At 38.9% G+C, this 13,967-nt stretch overlaps 1 protein-coding gene across 1 annotated transcript in view; it reads left to right on the forward strand.

The window, feature by feature from the left end:
* Positions 1 to 13,967, forward strand: part of LSAMP (limbic system associated membrane protein) — a 983,246-nt gene that overhangs the window by 425,087 nt on the left and 544,192 nt on the right. The gene's annotated exons all lie outside the window — the stretch shown is intronic.

Consider the following 13,967-nt stretch of genomic DNA (forward strand, 5'->3'; position numbering starts at 1 on the left):
CTCATTTCACCTTAGGAGTTGTGTCTTCAGGTAATAAATATATCTATGTAGAGCAGGTCAGTACCCATGGCACTGTGAGCTTTGTGTTCTGCATACACCTGCTGTTTACTGTTATACCATAACACCAGTTCTGTGATGGATTTTAAGTTGCTTGCATAGTGTTTTATATGTCTCAACGTCAACTTGGTGGTATTTATTCCTTAACTTTCAATAGCATGTACTCATCACCTCAAGCAACCTGAAAAGTTAATGTTCTTTGTTCTGCTCAGGTATCCCAACTCAATGTAGTTGAGAGCCACACTGGGAGAGGGGAACTGACACAGGGGAAATAGAAGAGTTTTCAGTGCCCAGGGGGATCTGCACCTTGTGATGAGAAAGTACCAAGTAAATTCTCCGAGGCCAAGTGCCCAGGCGAGTTAGATAGAAGTCAGTTGATACAGGAATCTCAGGGAAGCTGAGCTGTAGGATTCTTTCCTGCAGACAGGATTCAGGACTAGACATTATCTGTAGAAGAACACAGTTAAAGTTGTCAGAAGTTAAGATGATCTGCCTGCACACTGAACATTTCCATAGGTTCTGGTGAGGAAGAAATGGAAAGTTCCAATTATCAGGAGGGAGAAGAGGATGAAAAGTATGGAGTTTCAGGGCACAGAACCCAGACAAGCCACAGTGACATTCCAATTTCCCAATAGTATTTGTTAGATAAAAATTTCCAGTGAAATATCATGACAGTGCAGCCTACTCCCACACAAGATCTCCTACCAATGTGTGGGTTGCGAGCACCTGCTTGCACCTTATGCTGCTCCATACTGAGAAAAAAAATTCCATTTGGAGCAGAAGCAGCTCAAATGTATCAAAAGTACTGCTGCCCTGCAGCTCTTTCTGCTCTCCCAGTGTGGGACCATCCTGGGAACTAGAATATCCCATACTTTTTTGAGGCAGGATGATATTTTGGAAGTACTTGTGAATGCTTTTTGTGAGGGAATGTGAGCTGTTCTTTATGTAACTGCTCTGAGCTGTTGCTATTACATCTGTTTAATATTGCTGGCTTGTTTCAGATCCCAAAGTTTTAGATATTTAATGCAAGACAATAAAGGAGAGAGGGGACAGAACCCTCTCACCAGTCATTTGTCTTCATCACAAGAGGTGCTCATCCCTCATTTCCATGGTGATCATGCAATTCCGTGTTTTGTTGAAGCTACACCTCCCTCTCAGTTACAAAGGAGGAGGTGCTAAATGAGAGGCCAATGTAATTAGTAACCTTTCAGCTATCCAGCAGCCCTAGGGCTTATCTGTTTTCATCAAGAGAGGATTGTGCCTAAAGTAAGAGGACCTGACAGTTAAGGGAGTTGTGCTACATGGAGGGGTGAGGAAGGCAGTGATGCAGGAAAGGTTTGCTTACCTCTAGAAGACACCAAACATGAGACCTGAGTGGAACATTTTGTACAGCATTAACTGCAGTTGGAAAGGTCCAAGGGCTGATCCTGCATATCTATTCTCTCGCATGTGCACTCGTACAGGTACTCTCACAATCTGGAATAGTTACACTCAAATAAGCAAAATTATACATCTGTAAAGTAGGGTGAGGTAGTAGTAAAATTGAACCTTTTTGATGTTAGCTGGAAACAATACATTTTCAATTTGCTTCGTATGAAGTTGTTTCTAGAGCAAGCAAATTAAAATTTAGAGGAAAACTAAGAAAGCATCTAACTTCTGTGAACTCTCGTACTATCTTATCTCTAAATGGAAATGTGATGGGTCACTCCACTTCAAGCAAACAAGGACTGAATCTATAAATCAGCATGAATTTCAGGTACCTGTTTAAAATGCAAGGGGCCAGGCATGTTCTGTGGGGGGCAGGACCTTCCCTTTGAATGAAAACAGCAGAGTGAGACATTTAGTATTGGTATGATCACTGATGAGTATGCAAAATACGCAACAATACATAGTTTGGGGACCACAGCCAGCTATGGAAGAAGTGATCACAGCTCTTGAGAAAATTCTTGATTCCTTTTCGTTCCTCAGAGGGTATGAATGCTGTTGCATAATAATTAAAGGGAAGTAACTGGAAAGAGAGATTATTTATTCTAGTTTACTTGCAGTTTCTTCTTTCTCTTGTTGCTATATGTAAAGTAAATAGAAATTAATTAGAGGAAAAGGAATTCAAGAAATCCTATCTCCTGGGTTCAGGATGGGTTAACAAGTGTTACTGGGATTGACACCATGGGCATGCTCAGCACAGTCCTAGTCCAGCCACTATGGTTTCCTGTGTGTTACTTCCATGTCCCATTCCATCACCTATAAAATGTTATCTTTTCCCTAAACCCTCAGCTTGAGGCCATTTGAAGACTTTTGGCATGTTGCTGGTAGGAACATTGTGGTGAATTCTGAGTTGGCTGCAGAATACCTGTCAGACGTGCTTAGGAGCAGGAGTGCTGTACTTGTCAAGTATTAATATCACTGAAACTTTCCCAAGATCTTACATATAAATCATTATCTCCTTCCTCCTCTCTCTCCCCTACATGCCAGCTTGTCTATAGACTTGGACAGTAACACAGCCACAGGGAAGGACTACTTCTGGCTTTTAGTTCTGCAATACAATTAATTAGTTATGAAAGTTATTTTGGGAGTCTTATTTCCATCCCTTTTCCTATAACATCATAGTAGTATATGAGATTGCTAGAAAATCATGCAAATTTTATCAGCCATTCCATAACCATTGTGGCATTGACCCTTTTCACCCAAAAGTCATTGCACCAGTCATCAAGTGATCACATCATTGAAATGTTTATGCATTGTCCACAGCAATTTTCCTCAAAGTACTGTAGAACCCATAATTATTGCAGGGAGAATAACGTTTTACCCATTAGACCCGGAAACACTCTGAATGATGGTCTATAGCACTGTCAACTTCTACAAGAAAATTGCCACTAGTTCAATTTAACTTGATATTGATGCAGGTGGGAGACAGAGCAGACAAGGCCGTGGTATCCAGGCTTGGATTTTACAACTATTTCATACAATACAGTGCAGTATTGGTTTCAACAAATATAAGTAAAAATGTCACGGTGAAATCCTTAGTTCTATTAAGAGTTGGACACTTGATTTCCAATGTGTAGTCAGCTGCACTGTATATGAGTGACTGGGAATGGTAGAGTTGGTCTAATGAGCTTCTTGCTTATATGATAAATAAAAACTAACCGACTTGAACTAGGTCTGAAAATTAAAAACTAAAGTTAAAAGCCTGAGGAACACAGTAATTGGATTTGTGGAGGTGATCTATCTCTTCAGCTTTATTTCTTCCCACTTGCCTCCTATGGATTTTTTGATTGATATACCACTTGGAACTGGTAGTGGGGTGACAGAGGGTGCAACAAGGGAGGCAGAAAAAAACAAGTGAGTTATTTCTCTGTGTGTTCCAATTTTACAGAAACAGCTTCTGACTGGTAGAGAAACAAGGCAGGGGCTCTCACCAGTGGGAATCCAGCAGGAGCAACTGTTTCACATGGAGGCAGAACACCCCTGACCCAAGGCAAAACTGAGTTGATCAGAAGTATAGTGCTCATAGCAAGTCCTCGCAGGTTGGGAGTTAATGCTGCTACTGACACACTTTGTAAATCAAGACTTCACATGTGAGGCTGGAAATTTTCAGGGAACGTCCTATGAAAGAGATGTTGGCAAAGTGATGACACCTCTTTGCTTGCATTTAACATATTATGAGCAAGAACTAGAGGAATAGATGGCTGTAAGAAGGAATGATATATTATCTATATAAAATGTATACAAAATATATAATAATTTTGTATATAGTATATTTTTATATATATTATATATATATATAGGATTATAGCATAGAATTCAAGGCCTGGAAACACTTCCTCTTTTATTCAATATAAACATTTCAGTGTCATGTTTTTGTTTATTGTGCGTTATTTTACCCTTACAAACTCTGCGGACTTAGAGCTTTCATCCCCAAAATCTGAAACATTAACCACATACATGTGCATAAATAACAACTAAGAGGAGGATGAGATATGAGCAAAATGAAGAAAAGTTGCAAACATAAGTAAATCCTCATGGACTGTATTGTCTAGAATATAATTTAAAAAAAAATGTTGACTGTGTCTTGGAGGGACAGAGGATATTTGGATGCAAGGCAGGTAGACATGATGCTTTTCTTCATGAGTCTACAAGTGGGTTCAAAAATAGAGCATGGGAAGGGCAAAACCTGAGAACTTGCAGCTCTGGTAGGTGTAGTCTTGAGAGCATTGGATTAGCCAGACTTGCAAATGGGAAAATATTTAAAGGCTGTGTTGTCATTGCCTGAAAAGCAGCATATGATGTTATCTTGGCAAACAGAGATGCTCTGTGTTCAACAAGAGGTAAGGTGGGTTTTTAAAAGTCTGGAGAAAAATCTTCCCTAGAACCAGTGTCTTGGTGAATGGCTCTGCAGAGGAGCAGTCCCCTACAGACAGGCATGGCAAAACTCTGAATGTCAGAAGCCTGCAGTGTCTTGTTTGTGTCAGCAGCTAAATCTTATTTCTTCCTGGGATCTACAGTACTTCTGTTCATTGATTTGGTGAGGAAGGAGTAGGAATAGGTGCTTCTGTAAAACAGTCATGCAAATTTACATTTAAAGGATCCTGTAACTAAAACTAATTCATCTTCAAATTCTATGGCAGGCAACATTTTTAGGTATCAAAGCGACTGTTTGCATTACATCAGAAAACTGTACTCTAACAGTAACACAAAGCAGACAGAAATGATTTGGAGAGAAAGACTAAAACATTGTGGTTTGGGTTGTGACAACACCAACTGTACAGCCCTCCTTGTGTGTACGGGGAGGCGTAGTTTTGGGTACTTCAAGGGGTCTCCTGTAAGGCAGGTCAAGGTTTTCATGAGAGCAGAGAGTATTTGGCTCTTGAAAAGCTCTCTATCCTGCAGTTCAGGAAATGATCAAGTTGCTTTTGCCATTCTGACAGATCTTTGTCAAACCTGCTCTTCTAAGAAAAACCGTCTGGTAAAGAGGTTCTATAACTGTCTGAGGTAGTGAACTTCTAGTTCCTGCTCTTACAGATAGAAATTTCTTTTGAACATCTAATCTTATTCTGTTCAGTTGCAAATTAAATTAATTATGTCCTGTTCTATCCTCAGCAGACATGGAGAACAATTGATCACAGTTGTCTTCGCTTCGTTTTGCATAATGAGAAACTGTTATCGTGTCATACCTCAGGTTTCCCTAGACTAAACAACTATTTTTTATGTTCTTTTTTCTTTTTTTTCCTTCCTTTTTTCAATCCTTTTTTTTTTTTTTTTTTTTTTTTTTTTTTTTTTTTTTTTTTTTTTTTAATATTCTAATCTCTTGGTTTTTTGAACTTTATAATTTTCTCAGTGCTGTGTTCATTAGTGTTGTTCAATCAAGTCTTCAGCTGCAAATGCCTGTACTGGACTGGTAACACTCAGAGATTTGGCTACAGTTGTGGTGGGATGCTAGGGATGATAAGTTTTCAAAGAAATAACATGATAGTAAACATTAAATGGCAGTTTCTGTCACCCTTAATTTATTTGGTATAGCATTATTGGCAAACAGTAGAGGACTTAGAATCACATCTTAATATATAGTCTGCTTTTCTGTATTACCTGGGCAGATTATTTTTCATTTATTTATAAATAAAAAGCAAGCCACAATATTGCTGTGCTGTTCAAGATGGCTAGCAACTAAGTTTCTTTTCAGCAGTGAATGCTTACTAACAGTGAGTGGAGCAGCTGAATATTTTTTTGCCTTTATGGAAGGATAAATAACACTAGGGCAGAAGATTGGGAAGTAAGCACGTAGAATAATCTTTCTAGTCTCTGTCAAACTAGTTGCTAAAACCAAACATCAGCAGAAACGACTCTGCATCACTGAGGAGTTGCTTGGTGTCACAGACTGTTTGCACAGATTGCAATGACATTAATTCTACCTGGTGTCCTTCACAGATCCTCGTTTACTTGTCTAGTTGCAAATGGAGCACCCAAAAACCAGTTCCTTCTCCTGAAATGTGGCCAAACATTCATGTTTCAGAAGGAATATGAGAGGCTGTGTTATTCATCAGGGTGTTCTGAGCAGCCCTAGTGCAAGAATCCATCATGAACTTATAAAACAACCTTCACCCTTCTTTCTCTCTGGGAATTGTGTATGAACAATGTGGGATCTTCTTGAATTATTCAGTATTGACAATCATTTGTCAAATAATATCTATGAATAATTTTTATGTTGCAGCTTGTCCATGATCTGCTTATTGAGAATATTTGAAATCAGAGCTGACTGATTAGCTGTGATTGCACATATTGGTTACCTAAGGCAGTGCTAGTCCCTGATGGGATGTGCCTAAACCTTTGAAGCACATTTACACAGTGAATGATTATGATTAAAAATTTCTCCACAAATAATCTCTAATGGCCACTAAAAATTGCTGTTTCTGTGAACACTTCTGCCAGTAAACTCATTAGCTAGAATAATTGCACAAAAAGAACACAAAAGGGAAAGCAGAGCAAGGCAGACCAATTTGTTTTCAAATCAGAATGAATATTGCTGAAATATTCTACTCTTCCCCAGTCCTTTGAGACTTGACTATGTAAGGATATTTTGTGATCTTGATAGGCCTTTTTACTCCTGAAGCTTTTACAAGTCCTGTTTCTGGCAGGAAGGATCTTATGGATGCAGTGTTGTCATGTCCATGATTCCTCGCTGCTCTGACCCATTTCATATTAAGTAGATAAAAAGAAAGAAATTTCAGACTTCAAAATGCTACTCAAATGGTTTCTTTTGTTCTGAATAACCAGAGAAAAGCAGAGGGTTAAATGTGGAATAAATGGATATAGATAGCCTAGATTATTTGTGCCTGATTATTCTATAATGCTTTAACGCTTTGGTAGAATAGAGCAGATACTTGTATTCCAGGGATCCCATGGGTTTTGATTTTACTGCTCTTGGTTTCTTTTATGTGTCTGCACAGGGAGAGAGGGTCAGCCTCATTTTTAACTTCCTTCAGAGGCAGAAGCCTGTTTTGGTGTTGGGTGATTAGTTTTGGAAATCATGTTTAAGTAGATGTTTAGCTGTAAATTTGCCATTGTTCTGTCAGCTTTAGTTCCCTTTGGTTTGGTCTCTTTCCTTTTTTTTCTCTTTTCCCCACTCACTCAGGACATAAACTTTAATGATGAGATTTCATGCTCAGTCAAGTTTTTGAAAGCCACTTATGTGAAGCATCAATCAGATTATATACCTGCCCTGGCTGGGTGGCTGCTTTTCCCTCCCTACAAGGGGCTGATGGTCAAAAATACATAATGAACTACTATTGACAGCTTATCAGACTATCACTTCTCCCTCCCATCCCGCTGCAAAAAACCTCTGTGAGTGATTGCTTAGTCTGTCACCATGGAAATTGTTATTGCCTAGCATTACTCTAGAAAGTATAATTGTGTTTGCTTCTTAGCACATCCACTGACACATTAACTACCTTACCAGCCTTTACAGAAAAGGCTTGGTAAATTTGTAAATCTCTCTTTCTTTCTGTGCTTCGTTCACTGACCTAGCACTGGATCTCATGTTTCTCTGTAGGCTTTTTTCCACTTTTCAGGTCAAAAGTCTCATTTCTGTTAGTCTTACTGCATGGCCTCTGCTACTCTGGAGAAATGTAGAATATTCCTACAAACAATAAAATCAATTCAATCATGCCAGCAGTATTGTTAAAAAAGTACAGAGTTTAGTAGCTTCTAGTTGATGTTAGGTAAATATAGTCCCTAAATTGTATTAAAAAATGTTTAGAAGGGCTTGAAGCATCAAGGTTTTTACTGTCCTAGCAACAGGACCAGCAGAAAATGTCTCTGCTCTTTCCATGCCTTTTCTTCCTGTGCTGGACTTCAGTGCTAATGCATCCTGTTTTCATTTGACAGGAAGAAAAAGCCTGTGTTTTTGTATGTGTTTGTGAGACGCCTTGGAATAAGCTCTAGCTGGAGCTTATGTCATTTGTACAGCACATCCTGATTAAGGAGTCTCACCCCAGAGCACATCTGGTGGCCTGCAATGCAAAATTTCACAGCTATTTAAATTGCCAAAGGCTGCTGAAGAGCATGTGGCATTGTGGCACTCACCCCTTTCCCACAGGTGGTTGCTGCCAGAAGACAGGAAGGTTGGACAAAGGGAGGCCAACTGTGACTACATTTGATGAAGTTCATCTTTATAATCTTCATGTCCCAGAAATATAATCTCCTCACTGTAATCAGCTCTGGATCTCTGAGGTCAGCCTTACCCACTGCACTGTGCTGCTTCACTCATTACAGTGTGCTGAATATTGAATATTTTTCCGTCCACCCCACTTCCAATGCAACATAATTATTTGTCAGTTGCTGTCTATTCAACTGCTGCTTTAATGACCTTTCTAAATGTAAAGAGAATACCACATAAATACTTTCCACCAAATAAGAAAGTACGGGTATTAGATAAAAGAGCTTTCATTATGTACCTCTGAAGTAGAACACAGTAGCTATCTCATAACACGTCTTGGTTTCACATGACTATATAGAACAGGAAATAAAAAAAAAAATGGTTGCCATTTCAAATCTTAAAGATTTCACAGCAAGAAAAGCCTAATTATTAAGTCTGTAAAGGTATTATGGCAGACAACCACAACTCTTTCAAAAATGTCTCAAAATTTATTAGTTTTGTAGCTGGCATAAGAAACCTTTACAAACATCGGATGTTCTGTTGGACCAACATTTTATGATTTTGAAGATGAATTTTGTTACACTAAATAACGAACACTCACTTTGATGAACAAATTTGGATTTTTCTTTCTTTTATTTAGGTCTTCGAGGCAAGTAAGCTTATTTTATTTGTAATCTGTTACATCCCTGAAGTGTCACTAATCTGTAAGGTCTACTTTAAATGAATTGCTGCTAACTCAAATTGTCTGGGCCTCTGCTTTGCTGCTTTAACGAGTTGCACAGCAAAATTAAGCTCATTAAGGCTTCCTGCTCCAGAGAGGGGGTATAAAAAACAAACAGTATGATGAAGGCCTGTCTTTGCATTGTTTGCCACATGAAGCTTCATTGCATGAGTGACTAAGAAATGGGCCACGAGCCCCCCTTTGCCTTTCTGCTGAGACTGTCTGAATTGTGCAGCAGTGTTTGTTTCCAGGATTAAATGCTAGCCCTTGCTCTGTGAGCACTGCATCACACCCATAATTTATTTTCAGATTTGTTAGCGCCATCAGAACAGTCACTTGTTCTTCCCACACTGTTGTGTGCAAGCCTGTATTCTCTAACACCTCCCTAGCTGGGCAAATACAGTCCCCTCTGACAAACAGCTTGTGTTTTACATGAGATAGAACAAAATGAAACTTCCAGCCCACACAATATACAGCTTGTGCCTTGAACATTTCTGTGCAGGTTTGTCCCTGCTTCAGGTCCTGAAATCAAAAACTGTTTTATTCAGTCTTATTCTCAGCTAATCCCATATCCTTCCCACCAACTCTGCTTTGCCTTTCACAGCTCTCTGTGTAATAGGTCTCTGTTTAATGAGTTGAAGAGTTGTTTTCAGAGATCAAATACTGCTTTCAGTACACATGTACCTTCATCTACTAAAACAAATTCCAGTGGCTTTGAGAAAAGAAGGGTTGACAGTGTAGAGGGAAAAAAAAAAAGACTGATGAAAGGAAAGGTGGTGTGATTGCTGAGCATTCAGATTTGGGAGGCAAGGAGAGGACTGGTATTTTATTCCTCCAGTGTTCTGTGTATCCATCACTCAGACAGAATCCTTGTTAGTAGAAATCTAATTCTTCAGTCACTGGCCAAAGTTAATTAATTTGTAAATATATTTCATCTTCTAAGTGACAACCCATTCTGACAGAGGAGCTGATAGAAAGAGCAAAGGGGTTAAGGTGTCACATAACACCACGTTCATCCCAGGAGACTGAGGTGACGTGAACTAGTTCCATCTCCTCCACAAACTGCTCTTCACAGTATGAAAATACTGTGATTAAAGTGAGGAGAGAAGCATTGCTTTTAATGCTCTGCTCCTGATTGCTTCACTTTTATAAGGAGAGTCCATCTAGAGCTATGTTTGTCTAACCTTGGTTTCTTCTTGTTTTTTGGGTTTTTTTGCCAGTGATTCCTTTTCCAGTAGTCTCATGTATCCTCCACTTTGTATTGCTCTACTGCTTGGGTTCCTAATGAGCAAGAAGGAGTTTTCTAGTTTTGACCGAAGGGCAGTGGTGATATGAATGTGTGTTTTTGAGATGCAGAAGTTGAGTCAGAAGTTCCATTGGGAGACCCTGAGAAACTTGAGAACTGGGCTTACAGTGATGCCATGAAGTTCAACAAGGAAAAATTCTGCCTCTGTGCTACAATAATCCACAGTAAGTGCAGTCTTAGAGTATCAGCCTATCAGGGAAAGACCTGGGGAAGATAGCTGAGTATGAGGCAGCAGAATAAGACAATCATTTTCCTGTAGCTCAATGTAAGTAGGATTAACAGAGCAGGGGCTGTTCCCATTTCCCCCTGTGCAGCCATGCTGAGCCTGTGTGAGGATATTATATCCAGTTTAGACTTCTTAGTTCTACAGGAGCATTAAGAAACCAGGGAGGGCCTCTGAGATGGTCAGCAACCAAGAAGGCATAGATGATGAGGAAAAAGTTGAGGGAATTCTGTTAATTTAATCTGGTGGAAAGAGGCAGTAGAGTGAGGAGGTAGTAGCTGTTAGTTTCTTGTTGAGTAGCAAAAATAGCAGATACAGGCTCTTCCCAGGAATGGCAAGTGATAAGCAAGGATATCCTGGTTTTGGCTGACGTGGAGTTAATTTTCTTCCTAGTAGCTGTTACAGTGCTGTGCTTTGCATTTAGTATGAGAATAACAATGATAATACACTGTTCTTTTAGTTATTGTTGAGTGTTGCTTCCTCAAAATCAGGGACTTGTCAGCTTTCCATACTCTTTCCAGTGAGCGAGTGTGTGAGAAACTGAGAAGGGACACAGCCAGGACAGGTGACCCAAACTGGCCAAAGGGATATTCCATTCCTGAGAATGTCATGCTCAGTATAAAAACTGGGGGGAGTAGTCTGGGAGGGAACAGCCTGGACTTTGGTTCGTGGTTGGCAAGCTGATAGATTGTTTCACTTGTTTCTCTCGGGGTTAATATTTCTCTCTTTCTCTCTCTCTCGCCCTCAATCCCCCACTCTCCCCCTGCTTATTTTCATTACATTTTTTTATTATTAGTATTAATATTTTATTTTGTTGTGCTTCAATTATTAAATGGTTCTTATCCTCACTCATGAGGTTTATCTTTTCTTCCTGATTCTCCTCCCCCCTGTAAGTTGGAAGTGACAAGGGGCTGTGTGGTACTTGGGTGCTAGTGGGGTTAAACTACATCAAGGAGTGGATACAAGATGCAGGGTGGAATGCTAAGAAAATTTTCATCCTTGGGAGGGAGGTATTCCATAACAAAAGGTACAGAGATTGTTGTAGCATCTCCATACTTGGAGGTTTTTAAGACTTGGCTGGACAAATCCACAGCTGACTCGATCTAGGCTTGAGTGGGAGATTAGACTAAGTGATCTCCAGGGTCCCCTTCCAACAAGCATTTCTGTCATTCTGTCAGTTGAATTTGTTCACTTTGGTATAAAGAAAAACAAAATCAAAACCCTTTTAAGCTAAAGTTGCCAACATATAAAATGGCCATCAAACCAAAGGCCTGCTATTCTAGAAAAATGAGCCTTCCGAAGCAGAAATAACAGTGTCTCTATACAGCAATTGTAGGTTGTCTAGGACTCAGTCCTGGTCTATTCGTGCTGTGAAAATCTGTTTTGACAGAGAGGAAACTATGCCTCAGCTTTATTTAAATAGAATTTTAATGAATTAGATAGAAAATTAATGTATTATGGGCAGCATCTTTCCTACTGTAGTTTATTTTGCTGTTCAATTTCTGAGCTGATTATCTGGGACTACAAAGAAGCTGACACCAGTAAAGTAAGCCAACAGTGAAACAGGTGGTAAAGGGGGCATTTAAATCATCGTACTTAACTTCTGTAGTTACCATGACTTTCAGATTAGAGATGTTTGCTATTTTTGGAAATGGAAAAACAGATGGTCCGAAGAACTTCACTGGGTTGGCCTGCACTTTGTTCACATTTTCTTTTGGAAGATAGAAGGGTTAGAAACACGTTTGCTAGAAATTAAAGTGCAATTCCAGGTCTTTGGGCTCATGACCTGCAGCAAAAACTAACGTGGCAATCAGTATTCCCATATCTATTTTCTTTCCTTCTTTCTTTTTCAAGAAAGTCTAAGAATTGATTTGGCTGTCTCTAGTTTTATTTTTGACATTGCACTGGAGCATTTGTTGTGAGCAGTGGCTAAATTCTCTCTGCAGAGATTAAATATGTATTTCATTTTCCTTGGCATAATGTAGAGCTTATACTGTGCATAGTATAAAATTTATGGCACCTTAAATTGTTTACTTCAAGTCTTCTTGCCAGTTGTAAACAAAGGGAACAGGAGGTACTTACATCTCTTAGCAACTTTAACTAGCTCTAAAATGAAAAAAAGTTTTTCAATATGGAACTTCCCAGTTTATTTCATGTTTACTTTTTCTTCTTCCATTAATAAGTAAAGACGTAATTTGTTAAATTCTTAGTAAGTGGGATTGAAGGGTCACCAAATTGCTAATAAAGGAACAAATTAAATATCAATACTAAATTAAAGTGCTGGCCAGGCTAGAGAGAACTGAAAAACAGTATCTGTACTCTATTAGCAGCTTGGAAATCATGGAAAACTGTCAGCAGAAAATCCACTGTCTTCCATAAATCATCCACTATCTTTGATATGGCGGGCAAAAGAATTCACCAATGACAGGTGCTGTCACAGAATATATTTATTCCACAAGTTTTTATTTTCTCTATCAGCTACAATGATGGACAATCATGTCTTGTTTCCTGAATGATGGCAATTTCTAAGAAATTCTACAATTGCTGCCCTTGAAGACCGCCTGTTTCATGATCCAATGTCAAAATCTATCTATATGCCTGTATAAAACACTTATCGCTGTGGTATTTAAGCACTCTACATGGATTAAAAATGAACAGTGAAGCTGCCTGGAGGATAGTCAGTAAAATCTACTTAAGTTTTGGATTTTGTGATATAATGTGATTTTATTGGGTTGACAGAGGGACACAAAGAAACATCAGACACTCACAAAAATTTGGGGAAAAAAGCTGTTCTTATTTTTTTAACTCAAAAAGAGATTAAAGTATTGAAAAATTTGAGAATAAATTCTGCTTGTCAATGTGACTTAAACCTTGACATGCAAAAGAATAATAAGTTTTACTTGTTTGTATGGCGATGAGAGGTGAGTTTTTAATCACTCTATAATGGGCTTTGCCACTAGAACGACACCTCAGGAGAGGGAAAACTCTAAATGTCCTGTTCCGTTTTCCCCGCATCACTACAACAGTTGAGCATTAAAAAATAATTGTGGCAGCAGGGTAAGGAATGGCTTCAAGATACAAGTTCTTTGGTTTCCAAGACTTCCATTAAAAGTAGCACTTCCAAAGGCAAGTTGCTTGACCCTCTCAGAAAGTGGTCCAGTAGCATATATGACTCAACAAAGTACAAACCCTGCAATATGGAAAAAGACACTCTTAGCTAATGATTTGACTATGATCTCATCACCTCAGAAACCAAAATTTTGCTAATCTTATGCAATCAGCCTATAAATTAGGAGTTCTTTAGAAAAACTTTTCTTCTGGATATCTTCCTTTTGACTACATGGGCTCCATACTGAGTTGAGACACACAAAAAAAGACAAAAGAAATTATGACTCAGCCAACACTTAAAATATAGGCATACCAGTCACTGTTGGGTAAATAACAGTGAGGAAAGGATAAAAATTTCTCATAGTATCATTTGCGGACTGATGCTTTGTCAGGCTACTGGTGG

This window comes from Zosterops lateralis (assembly GCF_965231275.1).
Source record: "Zosterops lateralis genome assembly, chromosome: 2".
NCBI classification, from domain to species: domain Eukaryota; kingdom Metazoa; phylum Chordata; class Aves; order Passeriformes; family Zosteropidae; genus Zosterops; species Zosterops lateralis.